General features: G+C 44.1%; 1 protein-coding gene across 4 annotated transcripts in view; it reads left to right on the top strand.

Moving 5' to 3' along the window:
- The first annotated feature begins 370 nt into the window (after positions 1–370).
- TET1 (tet methylcytosine dioxygenase 1) overlaps positions 371–16,845 on the top strand; it is an 83,441-nt gene continuing 66,966 nt past the window's right edge. For 3 of the 4 annotated variants that reach the window (XM_062579570.1, XM_062579572.1, XM_062579574.1), the window contains exon 1: positions 371–406. The gene's annotated coding sequence lies outside the window, so the exon portion shown is untranslated. Of the gene's footprint in view, positions 407–8,517; positions 8,578–16,845 lie in introns of those variants that run through there. The other variant, XM_062579571.1, reaches the window with a different exon arrangement.

Here is a 16,845-nt window from a genome sequence, read left to right on the forward strand (position 1 = left end):
CCGCCGCGGCGCAGGGGCGGAGCGCGGGGCAGCCGCGCCGTCACTGCGGCCCCGCGCCGCGCTGAGCCGCGCCGGGGCCGCGGCCGCGCTGCGGCGCCTGCGGATCGCGTCAGAGGCGGCGGCAGCGGCGGCGGCTCGGCCCGCCCCTCGCCTCGCCTCGCCCCAGCCGCACGCAGGGCTTCGCTGGGCGGGTGGGGGGGGGGAGAGGGCTGCGCGCGACGCCGGCAGTGCCGCTGCTGAGGCGCGGGGGGGTGGGGCGCTCCCGCGCGCCGCTGCCCGTTACGACCGTTACAACCGTTACTGCGGTGCGAGGCTCCCGTCGCGTCCGCCGCGCCGCTGTCGTCTCCCGACGCGGTCCGTCACGACTTGTTCTCGAGGAGCAATGGCCGGGGGCGTAGGCGCTGAGGTAGGGGCGCTAGGGTTCAGCTGCTCGGCTGGTCCCCGCCGGCAGCGCGAGGTTCGGTGGCTCTGGCCACTCTCTGCGAGTTACCAACGCTCGCCGATACTTCATCTCGGCGAATACGAATTTTCAGAGCTGTAAACAAACGCTGTCAAAACCAAGGTCAAAGAGATTTAATCTGCACTAGGCCCTTACACTCCCGGTATATATATAGCACTGAACTCTTTAAGCATTTAAGTAGATACTTCTGCGCTGTGGCATCAAATGTCTCTTCTGTCTAAAACTGTAATTCTGTATCTTACAGAAAAATCTTAAAAGATTCACTATTTTATTCATCTTTAAATTTCAGAGTGCGTCAGGACATTAAGTAGATGTGGCAAAAAAAATAACTCGTTCTGTCTCTTAGAATGATCTAACAGTATCACCTCTGTAAACGTCAAAAAAAAGTTTTTGTGGTTTTTTCAACATCTTTGCTGAGCAAAATACATAGGGCTTTCAAGAAGGCATTTAACCCAAATTAACCCTATTAACAACTTTTCAAAATAAACTGAACAAGTTCTGAACACTGGCAGATGTTATAGGCAACCTGGTACCAGATTACTCAGGTGAGAACATACTGTTAGTATTTTCAGTAGATTTTCCAGTTATCCGTATTTTACATACTTTTTGCCACAAATGTCTTGAACTGAGCTTCAAGTGTTATGTCAAAATACACATTTGTAAGTCAGTTTTTCAGAAGAAAACAGCAAACATATCTAAGCGCATACACTAGTAAAACAAACCCATTTCAAAAAAAAATTACTGGAACATTTTTCTCTCTGCTTGTGTCAAACTGCCTTCAACAGAAATTACTCATTGTTTCCTCTAACAGGTTACATTCCTTAAAACACCATTAATTTTTCTTCAACAGCCAGGAAACTATTTTGCTCTGCTTGCTTATGATGCCATTGGGAATTGCTATTTGGGGAATAGCTGTTATTAAAAAATGCATATTGTAATAAACACAGCAAGTGTACAGAGATTTCTCTTGCTCAAGATTGTAAGAACGTGTCCTGTATAGCAAAAAACTCCCAAGCCTTTTTTCGTTTTTGAAAATACCTGGGAAATTCATAATTTTGTTCAGGTCATCCTGATGGTTAAGTTTATAATGTACAATCAGTTGTTCTTTGAATGAGCTATTTAAGCAAGTATCCAGATTTGCAGATTCACTGATGATCAGAATGTAGTTTTTCCCCAACCAACTTGCGTTCTTTTGGGATTCTGTTCAGCAAAAGGCCTGGCTGAGGCATGATCGTAATACACTAACAGCTCCAAATTCATTCTTTATCTCTAGATAAGATTTCACACAAAAATGTTCAAACTATATTAACAGCTGAAAGTCTTCTAATTTTTGGAGTTTCATCAACAATTAGAGAAAACTGATAGCTGCATAAATGGCCTGTTATTTCATTTGGAAAAGTCAGGTGTTTCAGGAAGATACTTTGTCAACTCTTATAACTTGGAGGGGGAGAGTGTACAGCATTTTTTTTTTTTGAAGGAAGGCACAGACATCTTTAATTACAGAATTCAACACACTTTCTCAGAGATGCAGTAACACCTGATGGAACTTAGCCACAAAATTTGCTATTTTATATATATAATATATATAAATATATAAAAAAAATCCAAAACCACTATCATTCTTGGTTTTATACTTTAATGTTATTAGCCATTTAAGTACTCTGGAATTCCATTTTCTTTGCTACCTACTGCAGTAGTTCATTATTTGCATCTTCAAACCTTCCCATTCTCACCACTGTCAATTCATTTTTTACCTTGAAGAGTTTATGCCTTCTGCAGAATGGCAAGCTTTTTATGACCCATCCTTACAAGTCAGTATCTTTTTTTAGTGTTGCTTAGGTTACACCCATGCCTGACATTATGCAATCCTTTATTGGCAAATTTCACAATACAACAGAGAAAGACATTCAAGTCACAATACTCAAGTATCTAACTGGAAGAAAAACTTCAAGTAGGTATTTTTATTTACAACTATTATTTGTTTTTGACTGAGTTTCTCTTTTGTTTGAATATTTCTTTGTAAAAGATGTCTTAAACATTTATCCATTCAAATAAGTTAAGACTACAGTTACATAAGCTAGTCTTACAGCAGTTGTTTCTCAAAAGATCACTTGCATTGTTCCTAGCATGCTGACAGCACTTCTGGCTCTGTGCTGAGACAATTGTAAGATGCATTATAAAATGTCATGCCTCCAGGCTTTAGGGGTAATGAAGATCCCCACCACCACCCCCATCTTTTATACTTACTTGTAGTCTTCACTTGTTAGTCATCCGAGTGATCTGTCTAGTTGACTGTTCATTTGCAGAAAAAAACATAACCAAATCTGTTGAAAAGCCAGAATTTTTCCCATGTAAGACTAACAGGAACTTTAAGTGGTTTTTCTTTTCACAGCAGCAGGAAGTATGGTTTGTAAGTTAGAAATATTTGTGCGTATCTGTTTCCCGCCACTGGGCCTTCCTAGTCTCTTTTTTTTTTCCTGCTATGAGGGAACAGACCAGGTGGGGCTACTTAATCAGGTGAGACAAGCCAGGAACTAAGGATGGCCATAGTGCAGGCAGTGCCCTCTCCAATAGGGCATAGTCCTCCATCACTTGAGCAGAGGAGGCAGAGCAAGATGCTGGTGATACAGTCTACTAGTAGCCCCAGATGCAGCAAGGGGATGAAGCAGGTCCAAGGTCCATCCTAGTAGTCCAGTCAGGAACAGCAGGAGATGGGGCCCAAGACTAGACTGGAAACAGGTCTAAAGACCTTCCAGGAGACAAGCTTAGATATTAGATAACTACAGTGTAGGTCCAAAGGGCTAAACAAAAACAACTCAAAAAAAAAAACACCCTTAACTCAGAGTCAGGACTGGAAACAAGCATATCTACAACATAGCTCAGATAAGAAGAGGGTGCCCAGGCCTGAGCTTAAATAGTATTCCTGGACCAATGGCAGTGTGAGTGGGTGGGTGCTCCTCCAGGTGAGGCTGACCTGGGCCATTAAGATCACCCAGGACCCTGACAATGCCTACTTGTAGTATGTAGATGATGTTTTTCAGGAACTGAAATATCTGACTTTCCTAAGTCCTGGAGCTTGTAAATACAGTGGTACCAAATTTCTCTACCTAAGTAAGCCCTTTTTCTTTCAGGAGCAGGGAGGAGGTGTACACTTCTGGCCCTCTGCTGTCACATGATGAGCCTACTGCATAAAGGCAGCATCCAGTGCCAGGTTTGTGCATAAAAATTAGCCAGTGTCTTCACAAGTGTGTGTTTACTGCCAGAGTGTCTATTTTTACTGGCCAGATGTAGCACAGTCATTCTATACTCATATTCTTCATGCACAATCATGCAGTGAACAAAGGGCCAAGTTTTCCCACCTAAAAAAATGAAAAATGGAAGCAAATTACTACCACAGTGAGGACATTATGTCTGGTTTACAGCCTACTATCGGATTGTCCTTTTGCAAGGGTTATGGCAAACCTGGGCCATGGCTGGAAAACTTTAATAGACTGCATGTAATCTCTAGGCCACAAGTCAAGAATATCTGACAAAAATTTAGATTAAATACAATGGGCCTCTATCATATTGGGAGTAAGGATATGGCTTCGTAGTCCTTTCTGGCCTTAGTTCTCATAAAATAGTATTAACACTTAAACTGTCCATGTTCAGCATGCTTACAAACAGTAACTTACTTTCAGTGCCTATCAGGCAGGTAGATAGTATCTAAAGAACTAGGGCCAAGAAAGACTGCATGAGGAAGTCATTGTTAAAACCACAATTAGAATTCAGATGTTTCTACATAAAAATCATAGACTTTTCTCTTTCAAATACTGCCAACTCACAATTCTGATTATCTGTCTTACAGATACAAAGACATTAGTCTTGGATTCAGCTAGGTTTACAGGCATAGCACCATGCAAATCCAGTGCCTAGCTTCCAAGTCTGGTCAGGGAGCAGGCTAGTCAGTTTAGCAAACTAGAGTCTAATAAATGTGAGGAAGGCTTTGCAAGGTAGATGTTTTAAACTATGCTTTGTAATCACAGGAGGAGCCAGCTCCAGTGTTTCAGCATCATGTTTCCATTCTGGGCATGTGGCACAGCTAGAATTAAGACAGGCAAGCTTAGATCCAATCCTTTCCCTACCAAAAAGAGGATTGGTGTCTTTGCACCTAGGGTTTTTGGTTTCTGGCGGGCTTAACTCAGGTTCAGCATCAGTGACCTCTAATGTTGTGCTTCTATAAACTTTCCCTAGCCTAGACTGATGATGTGCCCACTGCAAATGCCCATGTGCCTCATGCAGATGACTCTGCAGGAGTCCATTTAGGGACAACATATCTGAATAGTTCTGTTCTCAGTATCAGGCCCTGAAGGTGCTAACAGGCCTTAATGGCCCTGACCAGCCTCACCTGGAGCCTCCACCCACATCCTCTGGCCACAGGGCCCAGGTGCTCTATTTAAGCTCAGACATGGGCCTCCACTCCCTGCCTGAGTGGTGTTGTAGGATCTGCCTTGTAATTGCTGTCTGACTCTGGCTACCTTCAGTAGACCTGGTCTTGTCTCTGATTTGTGGATTGATTCCTGGTTTGACTTTCTTCATTGCCAAGATATTATCTGATGATGTGGACTTCTAGTTGAAGTCAGCTAGTCCTCAGACTAGCTCTGCTTGCCTTGCTTGGGTACTGTGGGGCTGGATTCTGTCTGGAAAGTACCTGCTATGCCAGGGTATTGTGCTCTGTTCCCTATTCCTTAAGGAACAGCAGCTCCTCAAAGCTCGCTAATGCCCAGTACCAACTGGGGTTGAGTAGCTTACATATTTGTGCACTGTACACCTAGTACTATGTTGTCTAATTTTATCTACTTTGCAAGTCTCTACGAGTTTGTTTTTTTTTTTTTTTTTTTTTTTTTTTTTTTGATAAAAGCATGAGAACAGTAGTACTATGGTACTATGTCAGACCAAAGGTCCACAAACTTAAAACTCTATCTCTGGTAGTAGCCAGTAGCGTACCTATACAAAAGAAAGCTGAAGTATAATACAGAGAATATTTCCCCAGTGTATTCGTCCAGTAATCTGTAGCTACAACAGTATTCTTGTGTCAAGTAATTCTTGACTGAAGTTTTTTCTTGTAACTCATCTAAAACTTAAACACACAAAAGCTTTGGGCATCTGTAATGTGCTGCAGTGGAGTTCCACGGTTTAACAATGCTTTTAATGAAAAAGTAGCTATCTTGTATTTTGATATCCATGACTTGATGTCCTCTGTTTCTATTGAGAAACAGTGAATAACTGCTTCCTGTGCCACTGACTTTGTAATACTAGTTGGCATTTCCCACAAGTTAGCCTTTCTTCCAAAGTGAAGAATCTTAGCATATTCGGATGCTTTTGTACCTTTGACCGTTCCTACTGTCCTTCTCCATATCTTTTTAGATTCTATTTTCTTCCTTACAAGCTATGGAGATCAGAACTGCACATTAATATTCAGGATGCAAGCAAATTATAGATCTGGACTAAATAATGATGGTATAGTGATGTTTTCTGTTTTATCCTCTCCTCCTTTGTTAATGGTTTCTGAAAGTCTGAGTGCACAGAACAGTTTCACATAAGTATCTGTCATAGTACCAGGATCTGTTTTGCATGCTAGTAACTAATTCAAAGACCATGATTTCTGTGTTTTACACTTGTGCTTCACTTTGCATTTGGTAAAAGAATTTCATCCACCATTTTATTCCTCAGTCAGTCATTACTATGAGATCTTTCTACAAACCTTTACACTCAACTTTAGTTTTACTAGCATGAATATCTTAGCCCTGTCAAGAAAGACTGTCACCTTATACTACTCACCTTCTAGACTGTTTATGACTGTTGAAAAAGATGGATCACAAACACATATGCCTGTGGGTGACTCCGTTGATCTTTACTGTGGAAAAAGACCGGCAGTTAATTCTTGTTTCCTAGGTTTTAGTAAAGTTATTAATGGAGCAATGACTGTGCATGTTATTGTTTGTGTGCTCCTCACTATTGCATTGTTTATTCTAAACAAGACCTAGTCCTCCTGGTTGATGCTCTCCTCCAAGGTATTAACTTTTCATTCTGCTTTTTGTTCAAGGCTAATTTCTGATATGTTCCCATTTTCCTGAGAAACATACTCTTATCTTGTGATACGGCTATATCATCAAGTTCCAGCTCCCTTCTACCTATTCATACCGTGCACAGTACTCTGGAGGAACAATACTACTTTTACTTCTCAAATCATTGGTTTTACAGAAATAGCTTGTAGTACTCCTTTGTTTAACAGTGCAGATCTTTTAAATGACAGAAGTCTTGGGTGTCTTATCTCCCCCCCCCCCAGCAATCTTTTCAGCAAACTGTCAGGAGGAGACAGTATGCTTACACCCACAAAACAACCCATCTGTGTGTATTGCCAAAATTAACTGCCACTGAAAGTTTATCAGGGAAATATTCAAAATTCAAGTATATGTGCTGCTTGGTTCACCTTGTTAGAGCTGAAAAGTCTATGAGCTTGGCCAAGATTCCTCAACTGTATTCTCCTTTGACTATAAGGAAGTGAACAAAGAGAAGAGAGAATGGGCTTACAAATTGGTGATGAGGTAGCTAACAGTAAACTGTGCAGGTCTGTGCCACTGCCTCTTTTTACACATGAATTAAAATAGCAAAACACTAGAATCTAAAACAGAGCATGGACAGCACTGCTTCTCTTGCATGTGTTAGGAAAGCTTCTACAGACTCGTATTTGAGTAGTTTGGTTCACATTTTAAATGCCTTATGGTATAACAACTAGAGACTAAGTAATAGATTGAGAAGGGTTTTTTTTTGTTTGTTTGTTTTTAAGTTCTGCTAGGTTATATTGTCTCATAGATCCTATTTTCAGCATCTGTTTTCCAGTTTGAAGCAACATGAGAATTACTAGCCTGTTTTTCACTTTGACAAAATGCTGTAATACTAATGAATCATGTAAAAGGCTGGACCAATTTTTCCTCGTATTATAATATTTTGCTCATCCATTCCCCTCTGGGAAGGAGCAGAAAATATTAGTAGGAGCTTTTAATGGATGAGGTTGGGGGATGGGGAGAGCAAGACCTATTTTTCTCTTTGCAGAAGGGAGGGGGAAGGCTCAGCAGCTCTTCTTCCTCTAATTAGCATTTCCCCAGATTCCTTAGCACATTTGTTTCTCCTCCACTGGATGGCCAGAGCACTCTCCCTCTTCCTCCTCTCATGAGCACGGCAGGCTGGGGGCAGCCGCAGGGTGTCCTTGTTGCTGGGGGCGGTGCAGATGAGCGTCTCAGTTCGGTGGGCCTAGGCGCACGCTCCCCCCGCCTAGTCACAAATGCACAAAACGGGGGGCTTTAGCCCCTCTCCCACCTACAACCCCCTCCCCCCAGCGAACCAGTCACCCTATGACGGGCAGGGCTTAGCAGCTTTCACTCCTGTAGTCTAAGAAAAGGAATGATTTCACAGGGTGTCACCTCCGTTGCTAGTTGCAAGACATGTAGCTTGAGACTACAACGTCCAGAAGGAACAGAATATTTTGCCCTTTTTATTATTTTGTAAAAATTTCCAGCACTAACAGCCTCACACGACGACTGGAGCTCTCGGGGGGCAGCCGAGGAGGCGGGCCGGGGAGCTCCCCGCGGCTCTTCGCCTCTCTTTCCCGGCGACGTGGGCAGGCGCCGCTCCCCCCGGGGCCGGGCCAGCCCTGGCAGCGCGCGGCGCTGCCGCCGCCGGGCGCGCCCGCGGCGCGGGGGGCGGCCGGCCGGGCGGGGAATCCCGCTCCAGCCGCGGGGATCCAGCGCGCGTTTTGCCGCCTGCCGGGAGGGCCCGTCCCGGGGAGCGCCCCGCCGAGCCGCCCCCCCCCCCGCACTGCCCCCCGGCGGGTCCGGCCGGGGCGACACGAAGCTCGGCCGAGAGCACGAGGCGCGGCGCGGCGCCACCGCGCTCCTCTCCCGCGCCGGGCTCGCTTCGCCAGCGGCACCGCCGGGGCACGCCGCCCGCCCGCCCGCCGGGGCACGCCGCCCGAGCGGGCCATGAGCCGAGCCTCGCCGCCCTCCGAGCGCGGGTCGCAGAGCCATGCCAGCGTCGCCCCTGCGTGCTCGCATCTGGCTGGCGGTGCCGCAGCCCTGGTACGTCCCTGGGGTCGGGGCGCGGGGCGGGAGGGGACAAAGCCCCTCTGCTCGTTCGGGCGCCCTTCTGCTTGCGCTTTGGCTCCCCCCCCCCCCTTTCTTAGAGTGCTTGGCTGTCTGCGAAGTTGAGGTGCAGGGCGGGAAGGGAGGCGGGAAGGGGAGGCAGGGGCACCCCCGCAGCCCGCTGGCGAGCGGCAGTCTGGGCTCCGTGCCCGCTGGGTAGGGCTGCTCCGCGGCGGGGAGACAAGCCGGCGGGCGGGCTGCGGGCATTCACTTGCAAAACGCAGCGTGTTGGCTGAAAGCTCAAGGAAGTCCGCTCCCTGGCCACGCTGGTGCGTGCTTGCGCCGCGGCGGCAGAGCCTGCCTGCAGGAACCGCCGGGCCGGCAGCCTCCGCGCCTCCAGGCACCGGCCGGCAGCCTAGGCCCGGGCGGCCACAAAGGGAGGAGCGGAGCGGGGCGGCGCGGCGGCCGCCCCCGCTGAGCCCCATGGCCACCGCCGAGGCCGCGCTGCCCGGCACCGCCGTGCCGTGCCGCGGGGCGGCCCCATTGTCCGCCCCCGACCCGCTGCGGCCGGGGGCGGCCGGGTCGGGCCACGAGGCGTCGCTGCCCCCCATGTCCCCCTCCCCCGCGCGGCGGCCTGGTGTCTTGTGGAGCCTGGAGATTTGGTGCTGGAGACAAGCTGAGGGTGGTCGTCCCTGGCACACGGCCCAGGAGCCTGGGGAGGAGGATGCGGTTTGCCTAGTGGGATGGGTAAGGGGCAAGGGGCCTGCTGGGGAGCAGGAGCAGTTAGTGGTCACAGGTATGGCCTGTGGCACCGAGGAGCAGCAGGGCATGCTGTGCTTGCAAAGGGATCTGACGCAGCAGTAGTCAACGGAGTTGCTCCCAGTCTGTCGTACGCCCAACCTGTTGGGTGCCCCAACAATATTTAAAGAGCGATGCAGGCCACATCACTTGCATCTCTGCCAGCCAAACAGCTGCCCAACGAGGTGAGATGCTCCTCCTTTAAGGGGGAGAAGGAAGTGCACGAATGGGCACCCAGAGCAGGGCAGGAGCACACTGATGTCAGTGTGCACCCATGTGTGTGTTAGCCCCTGTAAACACTCAGGCCAGGGAGCTGTACCGGTAGGGATCTGACCGGAGAGCTCTGTTTCCAGAAGCATTGATACAACTATGGTAGAACTGGACAAAGGTGCACTTGCAGCATTAGATATATGAAACATGGCAAAGCAGACTTAAAAGAATGGCATATAGGTCAAGAGTACCTCTTTAAATTTTAAAGGCAATAGAGAAACCCGTGAAAATAGTAATAATAAAAACAATCTTCCACGTGATAGCCGTTACTGTCACTCAGTACTCTTTTTAAGGTACTCTTGAGGAGAGGCGGAAGGCTCTTCCATGCAATGGTCACCTCATTCTTATTAACGTCAGTCAACGCAAACTGAGAGTACAGATGGAGTTTATTATCTGTGTGGGCAAAATTGGACAGGTAGCATGGTCAGCCCTGAATGTAAAGGAAACGACTGGTTTATGCTTTTCAGAAGTAGTTTCTTTAGCAGCACAAGGGTAGTGGTGATTTGCTCTCGGAACGAGGCTTAGTTCTCCTAGACAGGAGATTGTGGAGCTGGTCAACAAGAATGGACTCAGTTACATGAAGCAGGTGATCAGGGAAGAATTCAAGGTGAGATGTGCCAAATAACTTTCTGATATTTATGATTTCTGTGAGACTTAAATCTTCAAAATGTAATAATTCACAGTCCCTACTGATAATGTTTTATTATGGCTGGCATATTACCCCTGGTTGTTAAAACTGGCCTAAGCATTTCCATCCTGCTTTGTGTTTTCAGTTACTTACATTTCAAAACACCTTTCAGGCTGAAATTTTCCGGGCTTAATCTTTGCCTGAAGGTTCTTCCCTCCACCTCCCCCTTCATTTAATTGAGTTTGAGATAAGGTGATTTGGTTACTTTTTTTTGTTGTTGTTAAGAAAAGGCAAAGCCCCTAAACAATGGGGTCAAATATTGTCAGAAAGAAATTCAAGGTTTAAAACAGCATCAGTAGAGAATTAGAGAAGACTAGGCAACTATGATTAGCTGATTTTTGTGTGTGTGTGTTTTTGTTTTATTTTACTGTTTCTAATTCAGAGTACGTGGAGTGTTCTGATGGGATGGGTTTCAGCTGGTGAGCACTTAGAAATTACTTAGTATTTTTTTTATTATTTTTTAGCATTTTCCCATGGTAAGAGCTGTGTTTGGCTGCACTGAACAGAAGTTAAAACAGACTCATACTCCCGTCTGAGTAGGATGGATGGTACTTGCTCAAGTGGTATGACTCTTTTAAATGGATTTTTGGTGCCAGTGTTTTTGAGCTTTAATCTGTTTTTGTGGCTCAAGTATGTGTGATTCCTTGCTATTTTTTTTAATCATTTTAATGAGCTTTCCCTAAATGAGGATGAAGGGGTCTTTTTTTCTTTTCAGTGTTTTATCTGGTTTATCCACTGTGCGGGCTCCAAGGTGTATGCTGAAGTCACAACTTTGCAAATTGATAAATATTGGTATCTCTTAATTCAGTGCAACTGAGAATGCATGTTTCACAGCAGTCCCCAGCTGCTCATGCGTTTGAAGAAAGTATGATGTGGTGGCAGCCCTGCCTCATCCAGACATACCCTTCAAGCCCAGAAGTAGCCTTCTCTATCCAGGAAGGATAAAAATTAGGATGAAGGTGTGGGTGCCTGATCTGCTGACATCATCTTGTGTTAACAATTTCAGCAGGAAAAGGGTTATGCTTTGAGTGTACACCTTTTTGAGAAGCTGAGCAGGCATCCTGCAATGCCTGTCCCAGAATTGCAATTACACTAGTGAAAGGTTCTGCTCTAAGTCCAGATTTAATACAAGTGGATAAAATGTGCTTGCTTACCTTAACAGTGCTGTAATCCTGGAAAGTAAAATAGAAAACACAAGCATAGTAAAATAGAGAACAGTCGTTTTGAACACTGCGTGACATTATAGAAACACCACTTCAGAAAGAGCACTGCAGAAGGAGCTCGGAAAGGCTGCATGGTGGTGAGTGACAGGGAACCAGAGAGGGTGCCTCTGCCAAGGCAACTGGAGGAGATGGGCTGCTGGCTTTAGAAAGGGAGAGAGGCCTCTTTACAAGACAGTGTGTAAAATAATTCATGGTACTGAGAAGGCAGACAAGTTTAATTTTTATTTCCTAACCAAAAACAAATGGATTAAAAATGATACATAAAGAAAATTAAAGTTATTTCCCCCTCTTAACCTGTTTACCTTCTTTTCATATACAGTGTTATACAAGGCGATCAGTTGGTGCAGGGTATTTAGCAAGACTGAAAAGCAGATTGACACTGATAAAGCTGAGAAGAATATCCAAATGATATGATGTAATTCTAAAAAGACTATGAAAATAGTATATATTTATAGGTGGTTTTGTATCTAGTGTAAAGGTCAGACTTTCTGATTTCTGTTTCCTGTGGTGTCTCTTGGATCTTCCTGGAGAGCATTTGCTGCTGGAAGTCAAGATGCTTTTCATTTAAAGATTGTAGAGGTGTTATGACAGGTCCTAAATCTAAGTGTGGCCCATATTGCTTGGGACCTGTAAATTACTTTTAAGTGGCTTTTATGAAAGCTTCCAGGTCTATTTTCCCCACTGGGCAGGTCTTAAATGACTTTTTGAAAGATACCTAAACACTGAAACTAAATGTTTTGAAATTAGTGCATCTGACTGTAGTGAAACCAGGCTATGTTAGTCCTAGCTTTGAGATTTTTCCTGTGTAGCTCTGTTATTTTCAGAGGTCACTTGCTTTCTCTCATAAGACTGCCACCATTTTATGAGAACACATCTTTGAATCTTTTTTTCCCATCTTCCAACAAAAATCTAGTTATGAAACAGAAATTTCATGAACACTACTTATAAAAGGAAAGTTTGCTTTTTTGTGTGTAAAGAAAATGAAAGTAAATAAGAGAAGCAAAAAATTTTTTTTTTCTAGAGACATACCAGTAATATGGGGTTAAATTCTGCAATTATTTTGAGGGCAAAATTCTCATTTTATTTGTTTGGAGTTTTGACAAAGACTAAAAAAGATTTAGCCCTTTGTTTGCTTTTTAGCAGTATTTGTTGAGGACTAAAGCAGTCAATGGGATTGTTTCAAATTTATTACTGTGAACGAGCAAAACTTCACCAACTGGCTTTACAACCAGCTTTTGATTTTGCACATTAATTAGAAGAGAGGATTCAGCTCAAGTAACAAACAACTTCAGCATGCGCTGTTACTGTCTGAGGCAGTTCCTTCCAAAACCTTCCTGTACCTAGTACCTGTTTTACTTCATAGAGACGCTCGTCTTACTCTGCTCTCAAGAAGTATTTTGTAGGTCCCAACTGATTTGACTTTAAGATGAGAGGATTGAAGTAAGTTTATGTTTCTCTGCAGAATGATAAGAACTGACAAATTATTACACTGACCCATGAAGTTTATATTTAGTAGCCTTGCTATGTCAACATAAATATTCTGGGAATATAATAAATTTCTTGTTATGAAATGTGACTATAGTGGTAGAGCTATTGGTTGTCCTTAGAAAGTGACATAAGACAACTTGCAACTGCTGCAAGTGTCTACATTGAGTTCATTACCAGTCCTTTAAATGGAAAAGGGAGGGTAAAATATATCTTCATATTTTGGAAAACAAAACTTGAATATTGAGCATGTAGCTACCTGATACTGTGTTCCTAAATGTGGAAGACTAAGCAAAGAAGTAACAATGTAATTGAGTTATATTAGAAAGTTTTATTAAAAAATGTAAGACTTTTTTTTTACCCAGCAGTTAAAGCTTTGTGATAGACCAGCATTCATCATGACTATGGGTTTGCTTTAAGAGAAGCCTTGCGAACAGGCAGTTCTCCCAAGAGCTCAGAAATACCTTGGAAGTCAGGTACTCAGAATCCCAGATAAATAAAACTGAAAGCCAGTATTTATAAAAGAAAAAAAAAATCATTTAGAGGTCCATTGCCCAGATCTCTTGTGAAAAACAGGAATTCTTCAGTGTTGAAATTGAAACAAAACAGGTAAAGCAGCTATTATTGTCATTTCTGAGCAAGAGATGCTAACAGCCTTTACCACCTTGTCTAAAACACTGTTTAAATGATTGGCAATTTCCTACAAATATCAGCATTATTTGTTTACCAAGAAAAAGAAGTCTTCAACCAGCATCTAATTTTAGGCCCTGAAAAGAAGCAACACTTTGGCTTTGTTACTTTTCTACCTCTTTGCCGGGCAGATCATTCGCTCCCCCTCTCCCCCTCTCCCCCTCTCCCCCTCTCCCCCTCTCCCCCTCTCCCCCTCTGCCCCTCTCCCCCTTTTTTCTTAAAAAAAAAAAGTCTGACGTATTAACTTCAGTCCTGAAGTCATCATGTTTCAGCTTCTAAATGCAAGTAAAGACTTATTATCACATAGTAATAATGACAGAAAAATAAAGCATTAATTTTTACAAGATTAAGTTATAAATCGTTTTGAAGATCATGATTCCCAAATTTCCACAATAGCAGTGGCAACTGTTTATGTAGAAAAGTAGTAAGAAAAAGACTAATACACACTTAGTATCTTCAAAAATTCAGTCACTTTCCACTGATCTCATGTTTTCTCTTATCACTGCACTTCTGTTTCAAGGTTGATAAAGATGAAAAGCTTTATCTCCTCTTTTTTTGGACCCCTCCTCATGCACACATTCGCATTTTGGCTGGCCTTCTTGTTTAGTTTCTTTCTTCCTTGCTTTACTGGCTGTAGTCTCTGAAAGTAGCTTGCATTTCCTCTCTTACTACTGTTATGTAGCACAGGCCACTAATGGCTACAGATAACATTGCCTGCTGCTTGTTTCCAACTGGTTTTACAGGCCTCCAGGCTATTCTTTGGAATGAAGAGCCTAGTCTCATCAGAACAGCAAGAAACTGGGCAGCTTTTTGCAGACCGCCAACAGATACTTCATGGACCTGTTGGCATGAATCTGGTACCCTCCTTGATACTCAGTTCATGAAATGACCAGTAATGACGATGTCTTCCTCCCCCCATGCCAGAAAAGGAGGAGGAAAGCACTCAGATTACCTTAATTTCAACTTTGTATTTATTTTGCTATTTCAGTGTCTGGTCCGGGTGTTACAGAACATTCTTGTGGGGAGCTGTTCAGGTCCTTCTATGGCCTCTGAAGTATTATGCACAGTTAGCAGTGTATGTATATTTAGTCTCAGCAGGCTGGATATTTTGCTGTGATGGAACAGGGGTGTTACTAGTTTGCTTATCGTGTGTGTGGTGAGCAATATTTTCTGATCTGACGTTAGAAGCATGTTGAACCTTTTCTATCTGAAATGGTATTTGCTCCAATATGTGACAACTGCTGTCTCAGTAATAATGTTAGTCTGATAGGCTTATGTAACATGAATGTATAGTGTAGAATAATTAGAGCATGTTTAGGTGAGATTTCATTTATATGTTGTAGTATACAAGCTCAGTGAGCTTACTGCTGCTGAAGAAGAAAGAACTAGGCTGCAAGAAAGCTTTAAATAAGCTGTTCTAAAAGAGTTTGGGGAGTATTGTTAGCCTTAGGCTGTACTCTGCTGTCTGTGAAATACAGTGGTGAAGTGATGGGCAGCCTGCTTAAGGCTATGAGAAAGTCAGAAGCATGGACTCGACTTTCCCTGGATTTGCTGTTCTTTACTGTTGCTCAGCATGAGTGAGCTGCCGCTGTGCTAGTGTAGAGCACTGCAGCAGCATGCGGCTCTGCAGAGGCTGCGCCAGACCAGCCTGGCGGCAGGCTGATGAGCTTATCTGGGTGCAGCGCAGTGCTGTTCAGTGTGGACGGTCCTAAGCTGTTAGCACCGCTTGTGCTAGAGATGTGTTTCTGTAGTCCGGGGGTCTGTTCTGCTTGCAGAGCTGCTTTTTGCATGCTCTGTGCGTTTTCATTTGCTCTGTCAGCCGGACCTGGCCAATGTAGTAACATCAAGCAGCTGTCGTTTCTGGAGTACCGGTGTAGTTCTCTCAGCCTTCAGCAAAATCCCAGACCAGACTCTGGGTAAGTGTGGCCTCTGTGAGATTACCCTGCTGGCTTCAAGATGGAATTGAGAACAGGGGAAGGGGAGTGTACTCTGGCTCACCAGCCATCTGAGGTGGTGTTGCCTGGAACACAGCAGCATGCTTCTTCTCTTTTCCACTTCCTCCCAAAGTTAGTGTTTCAGACATCATCCTCTTCCCTGTTCTCTCTTTCTTTCTCTTCCTGTCTTCCCTCTTCCAGCAATGGGGTGCAAGTGAGCTGTAGGCAACTTGCTTTGGATATAAGGAATTCACAGGAACGGTGAGGAAGGTGAGGTACCCTCCTGTCTCAGACTATAGAGAGTCTTGATCAGGATCTGCCAACTCCCATTTTTAGGGTGCCCCTTGTCTTCCTGTCTGGTTTATTCAAATAGACAAAGCTCCAAAAGCCTTCCGTAGATACTTAAAAGCAGACATGTAGAAACTATATACTTAAGAGAATTGCTTTACATGTAAAAAAATATCCCCTACTTTGAAATAAATTACTCAGGAGGAAGAAGAATGTGGGTATTCACTTTGAAATAAATTACTCAGGAGCAAGAGGAATGTGGGTATTCACTGTATTCTTTGAGATATACAGTTTGTGTTTAGGAAATTTGGGGACTTATGCATTGCAGTCATGTTTTGGGACAAATACATCGGACAGACTTTGTATTATTTTGTTGCAGCAAAATATGACAGTAGTCATAATGATGGAGCAAAGACAATTGCTTACATAATACATTTCTTTGGTATAACCAGACAGAGCAGGACCAAGGCTTGTGATACATATTGTTCGGATACATTACCCAGGTGATGACATTTGGAAGAGCTATTCTTTTGTGGTCCTGTTCTTCTTTGAGCAGTGCTCAAAGTGTGAATTAACCATCTTCATGGAGCTAGTTACTTCTTTCGTTTTACCTGGAGTAGCACCATGGTGGGCAGGCTGCGGATGGCAAAAGAATGAGAGACCCTCTTGTGAGGGTGTGTGAATGTGCATGAATACTAGATAAACTCAATTTTACTCTTTCTCTTGCATGGTCATTATAGTGATAGGTGTCAGTTTCATGTTCAATAGTGTGTTCATGGACATAATCTGACTTGTTCTTAATGAAGTGGAGTGGAGTTAACGAACCCTTAATAAGATCGAAAAAAATCAAGCTTCTCAGAATTAATGTAAAACAATAAATATGTGATGT

Source organism: Rhea pennata, chromosome 7, assembly GCF_028389875.1.
Source record: "Rhea pennata isolate bPtePen1 chromosome 7, bPtePen1.pri, whole genome shotgun sequence".
Taxonomy (NCBI): domain Eukaryota; kingdom Metazoa; phylum Chordata; class Aves; order Rheiformes; family Rheidae; genus Rhea; species Rhea pennata.